Source organism: Tupaia chinensis, unplaced genomic scaffold (assembly GCF_000334495.1).
Source record: "Tupaia chinensis unplaced genomic scaffold, TupChi_1.0 Scaffold000121_1, whole genome shotgun sequence".
Taxonomy (NCBI): Eukaryota; Metazoa; Chordata; class Mammalia; order Scandentia; family Tupaiidae; genus Tupaia; species Tupaia belangeri.
In genome coordinates, this window is record NW_006159588.1 from 622036 (window position 1) to 628482 (window position 6447).

The 6447-nt window shown below is 43.3% G+C and overlaps 1 long non-coding RNA gene across 1 annotated transcript; it reads right to left on the reverse strand.

The window, feature by feature from the left end:
• Window positions 1–301: 301 nt before the first annotated feature.
• LOC102487770 (uncharacterized) lies at window positions 302–2577 on the reverse strand. The gene is made up of 3 exons (XR_333977.1): window positions 2410–2577; window positions 746–1018; window positions 302–620 (listed from the first exon to the last, which is right to left on the reverse strand). It is a non-coding gene; the product is annotated as an uncharacterized LOC102487770 (long non-coding RNA).
• Between the last annotated feature and the right edge of the window lie 3870 nt (window positions 2578–6447).

A 6447-nucleotide genomic window follows, 5' to 3' on the forward strand; every position in this document is an offset into this window, starting at 1 on the left:
AAATAATGGATCCACATTATCTACAAGAGACCTGTCTTCACAGGACCCATAAGCCAATCTCACATCAGCTATGTCTACCTGTCCAGTCTTGTGCCCTCATATTACATGAGGGGAGTTGTCCAGGCAAGAGTCAGAAAGAAGCTGAAATCCAGCCCCCCTCTACTTTCCAAGGCTCGATCTCTGGTGATCGGTTGCATCTTACAGAAAAAGAAGTACCTGTTTCTCCCTGGGCACCTTTTTCTAATTCAGACAAATCTATTACTCACATTCACCCAGAGAGGAGCACATCTTTTTATCCCACACAAAGACTTTATTCTATTGGCTTCAATAAGGACTACTGGCAATTTTCCAAACTCTGCATCCCATTTCTCACCTACAGACATGGACACATGCTACCCCTGTGCTACCAATGCACCTCCCGCAAGACACCCTTCCTTCTGGTGTGGTAAATTGCATAATCCTGAAGAGTCCTATTCAGGCATGTCTTCACACATTTCCCATCAAAGGTAATCACTCCTTCCAAGGGTTGCTGGAGTCCTCCAAAGCAAGTTCCGAGACAAGGATTGGGCGCAGGTGGTTTATGTGGGGTATGGACTCCAGGAAGCATAAATGAAGGAATGCTGAAAGCAAGGTAATAGGACGAGAAAGTCCAGTAAAGTATATTAATGAGGAAGTCACTGTGGAAAACTGGCTCATTCCCTCCCCGACTGAGGCACCTTTGAGAAACCATGAAAAATTTGCTTACCAAGGAACATGGAAACTGAAATATTCATCCACTGATGCCCGTTGCTCATTGTTTGATGGTTGCCTTTACAGACATATACAGGTGGCACTTCCTGGCTCTTCCAAGCAGGCTGAGCAAGCTCCAGGGTACTGGACAAAGCCATGAGGTAGGGAGGCAAGCACAGGGGGTCTTGGCCCTTCCACTGGACTCTCAACTCCACATTCTGAGCCACCTTCCTTTTCCATCAGAAATGGCTTGGTCTTCAGCTGAGCGGCATTCTTAGCTATTTGCCACCTGTGGAAGTTTAAAGACCCAAAAGACTTCATTTTGAATGCTCTCTGTTCATTTCAAGTTAGTACAATTTCTATTAAAATGCATACTTTTTATGTATTAAACCATATTCCACTCGACTGGGTAAATGCCACATTCAGATTTCTTTCTGAGACAGGCCCTTTTTCATTTTGTGCCTGGCACAAGACAGGTGCTGAACAAAGCCCTTAAGTCTTAAAAGCTCTGCTGTTCGGTAAAGAACGCCTGAGAGACACACCACAGAGATTCTTAAAACAAGACAAATACTTTACTTCTGAATTTTTAACATTGGGTTTTACACTCGCACACTGGACTACATTTTTACTCTATGACAGTATTCTACGTTGAGTTAGGTCTTTTCTCTGAGACCATTTCTTACTTTGAGGTCTTTTTGATTGGGCTCTCTATATTTCTTTTAAATTGTGCTTGAAAATGTATCAGTTTCTTTTTAAGCTCATCTCTTTCTATCTCTACTTTATCACATGTTGCTAAAAGAAACCAGTTGACACTTTCAATATTTGTCCAAGAAATCTCCTTAACCAAATCTACCAGTTGGTGGTGACAGTTTCTATTTTTCACATTACTACAGATAGCAGTGTGGCCAAACTTTTCACCACCACATACCATAGATCGCCTGTCTCCAGGTTTTTTTTTTGGTTTTGTTTTTGGTTTTGTTTTTGTGTTTTGGTTTTTTTTCCCAGAGAAAGCATACACTCACAGAAGACAGAGAGAGAGAAATAAATCACTTCCCGTACTATGGATGGGGTATGGTCATGCTTCGATCCCTTCTTCTCTCTCCCTCCTTTCATGATTCTGGGCATGCATGCACACACACCTGGTGTGTTTCTCAAGCCACTGCATCTGGGACTCAATTTGTGCAGTCAGCTGTATGGGATCCAGCCATCTTAACCACCAGTCCGTGACTTGGACCTCTCCTGCCTCTGGTATCAGCTTCCTAAATATCCAAGCTTTCACTACCATTGTAGCTCATACGAGAACCTTCACATCTCTACCAGTCTCTAAATCAGTGAGTGACATGGAACAGAAATGTATTCATTCTACAGATCAGACCATATAGCTGTGGGCAAAACCAGTGTAGTTGAAGTTCAGAAAGGGTTAGCTGGAGAATCAAATAAAAGTCATTAACAGGCACCACAAACAGGAACTGGTGGAGAAACAGGTGGAAGGCTGTTAGCGTTAGATCTCTGGGCTTAAAGTTGTTGAAGTTCAGAACTAATGTTTGGGAAGAAAATGTGACATGAAGTGAGAGAGAGGAAAAAATCAAATTCCGTAAGGACCACTCTACCCCCACAGGACAAACCACAAGCCACATCTCTCTCTCATCACCTCTCTCTTAAAGATGCAGATTCACTCACCCCAAAGATGCACATGAAGCTGGTTCAGGAGGCTGGAAGAGATTGTGCACAATCTGGAAAATCTGCAGGCTCAGCCACTGCCCTGCACCAACAAGGTGAGTGGCGATCAGGGCAGGTGAGCAGCAGTTCCTGTGTCCCACCCCAGCCTTCCGAACAGGTTTGTGGCTGCTTTGGTTCTGCCTTTCCAGCCCCATGCAGATTTCTCTTATAGTCAGCTCTAACCAGAATCACACCAGGAAGGAAATCGGGAAACCGAGTTCCAGTTTAGCTAAGTCAATAGCATATAAAGCTATCACAAAAGCTCCAAGCTCATGGTCTCTGTCTTAAAGAAAGCATTTAATAAATGCTAACCATTTATTTGTATTCTTGCCACCTGGTCTCACCCTAACACTCAACAGGTGCTCCGATGAGTTTGCTCGACAGTAACTTGGTTTATATACCAGGTTGACTGGTATATCTCATTCTTGGAAACATTTCCTCCATGCAAATTATGTCTTTCTTCTTGTAAACAGAGAAGAGCCTTCTGCACCAACTGCATACTTGATTAATTTCCCTTCCCCTGGGCCAAGTAGTTTATTACTAAGAACTAAAATACTCTACATTCTACTTACTCCAGAAAACAGCAGCATTAAAATCCATTTGAACTTAGCAGTCAGAAGAAAGATGAGCCCATGGTGTTACCATTTTCAATGAGGCCTGAGTGAAAGGGCAGGGTCCATGCTTGAACACTTTCTCCTCATTAGCACTTCAGTTCCTGCACTGGGCTCCAGCCCCACCTCGCTGACCCAACTCAGACAAGGGGAACTGAGTGATGAGGTGATAATGAGGAGAAAATGTCCTGCCCTGTTCTGGGCCTGGCTGGTACAAAGCAGGACCACAGGGGTGAAACTGCACCTGGGTGTTTTAAAAATCTTTCTTCATTTGGGAAGCAGCATGGTGAAAATGTATCATCCTAATGAAGAAGAAGAGGCTCCAGCAGTAGTGAGCACAGGTAAGAAAATGTGCTGCTCTGGGCTCAGTGAATAAGCTCCATCCTTTTTATAATAGGCCTTTTAGAAAATCCTGGCATTGCTCTCAGCTCCTTAGTATGTAACTGTATTAGAAAAGATGGTGTGGGGGGAGGACCAGCAGTTAGTGTAATGGCTATGTTGCTGGACTCCCACGTAGTCCACCATGGTTCGAGTCCCAGACCTGATGGCTCAAACTCACACCAGGTGCCTGTGCGTGCATGCCCAAGATCCCGAGAGGAGAATGGAGTCGAAGGGATTGCAGCGTGACTATGCCCCCTGGGGGGTGATTTCTCGCTTTCTGTCTCTCTGTCTCTCTGTCTCCCGGTCTCTCTCTCTCTCTCTCTGGCAAGTGCACGTGCCCTATAGCAAAAAAAAAAAAAAAAGGAAAAAAAGAAACCTCAGTGGTTAATTTTACCCTGTGCCTGAGATCACCACCCTGTTGTTTTGGGGAAATCTGGGCATATCTCTGGAGAGGTTTACTCCCCTAGAATTTAGTAGGATTAAGCAATACCTTTCAAAGTATGCATAAACTAAAATCAAAATTAATTTATACTATCAGCTCACAAAAGAGCAGTCTGTTTCCGATGCTACCTTATTTTTCTATCAGTAGTCATATTTATGAGTAGATTAAAGTGGTTTCAAAAAACATTTCCATTATTACCTCACAGTTAATTAAAAGTTATTTAATATAACTTTTAATACTGCCCAAATCCAGGAGAGAGTAAAATGAACTTCCAGATGTACTATCAAATTAATTTTGCCATTTTTTTCTCCTAATGTGTAAAATCCACACCCCTTCCCCTCAACTAATTTATTTTTAGTTTGATAAGAGTGTGACAGCTCAAAGCAAGGTTCTCATGGAGCCTATACCCAGATGCTGTCTGGTCTTTCTCACTCCTTCACTAGGGACCCATTCCAGGAATCCAGGGACACTATATCCTGGTTCTTACACATGGACCAAGTTACCACAAATGTTTTATATTATTTTGAACTTCCCTTGTTTCTTATTAAAAGTTGTTTTTGAAGGGGCAAGTAAACTGTGCAAAGGTGAGTTGATGTAGGATTTGAGTTTTGTTCTAACTTCATCAGTTTCGATCCTTATTTTAAAATGTAGACTAGAAACAGAAGGGTCTGGGGACCAGTAGATGGCATAATGGCTATGTCACTGGACTACCATGTAGTCATCCACGGTTCAAGTCCCAGACCCGGTGGCTTAAACTCATGCTGGGCACATGTGTGCATGTGTGCCCAAGATCCCGAGAGGAGAATGGAGGAGAAGGGATTGCAGTGTGGCCATTCCCCCTGGGGGGTGATTTCTCACTTTCTGTCTCTCTGTCTCTCTCTGTCTTTCTGGAGAGTGCACTTGCCCTATAACAAAAACTTCTTCAAAAAAAAAAGGAAAAAAAGAAAAAGAAACAGAAGGGTCTGAACTTCCTATTGAGCCTGGGAGTATAGGGCCAGTTATCAAAGCCGCACAGAGAGAAGGACATGAGCAGTTGTAAGCACCAGGTTACTAAAGGTGAGAACGCTGGATGAATCCCAGAATTCACTTCAGAGGGCAGTTTTCTCTTCAGTGGGTCAAAGACCTGAGAAAGCACATTAGACCCACCTAACCTAGAAACAGACTGAATCTTGTTCAATATCAAAAAGGTGATCTTATGTTTATTTCCGTCTACCATGGAATAGTAGCAGTTCATTTCTATTATTCCTGCCTAAGTTTTATTTATTTATTTATTTATGGGGAGGAGGGAGAAATAGGCATTTCTGACAGAATCTTGCTATGTCATGATCCTTCTGCCCCCAACCTTCCAGGCCTCTGCGACCACCACACCCAGCTTGTTTTAGGTTGTCAGGAAACAGAATCAGGCCTTCCATGTACCCCACTCTTTTTTTTAATTAGTTATTAAATTTTATCTATTCCTTTATTTTTAATGTGACAGAGAGAGACACAGAAATAGAAAGAGGGGAAGTGAGAAAGCCAGGCACCAGGTCCAAGACTTGAACCATGGTCAGCCATATGGGAGTGTCCAGCACCTTAACCACCATGCCACCTGCTGGTCCCTCCTGCCTCTGGTATCAGCTTCCTAAATATCCAAGCTTTCACTACCATTGTAGCTCATACGAGAACCTTCACATCTCTACCAGTCTCTAAATCAGTGAGTGACATGGAACAGAAATGTATTCATTCTACAGATCAGACCATATAGCTGTGGGCAAAACCAGTGTAGTTGAAGTTCAGAAAGGGTTAGCTGGAGAATCAAATAAAAGTCATTAACAGGCACCACAAACAGGAACTGGTGGAGAAACAGGTGGAAGGCTGTTAGCGTTAGATCTCTGGGCTTAAAGTTGTTGAAGTTCAGAACTAATGTTTGGGAAGAAAATGTGACATGAAGTGAGAGAGAGGAAAAAATCAAATTCCGTAAGGACCACTCTACCCCCACAGGACAAACCACAAGCCACATCTCTCTCTCATCACCTCTCTCTTAAAGATGCAGATTCACTCACCCCAAAGATGCACATGAAGCTGGTTCAGGAGGCTGGAAGAGATTGTGCACAATCTGGAAAATCTGCAGGCTCAGCCACTGCCCTGCACCAACAAGGTGAGTGGCGATCAGGGCAGGTGAGCAGCAGTTCCTGTGTCCCACCCCAGCCTTCCGAACAGGTTTGTGGCTGCTTTGGTTCTGCCTTTCCAGCCCCATGCAGATTTCTCTTATAGTCAGCTCTAACCAGAATCACACCAGGAAGGAAATCGGGAAACCGAGTTCCAGTTTAGCTAAGTCAATAGCATATAAAGCTATCACAAAAGCTCCAAGCTCATGGTCTCTGTCTTAAAGAAAGCATTTAATAAATGCTAACCATTTATTTGTATTCTTGCCACCTGGTCTCACCCTAACACTCAACAGGTGCTCCGATGAGTTTGCTCGACAGTAACTTGGTTTATATACCAGGTTGACTGGTATATCTCATTCTTGGAAACATTTCCTCCATGCAAATTATGTCTTTCTTCTTGTAAACAGAGAAGAGCCTT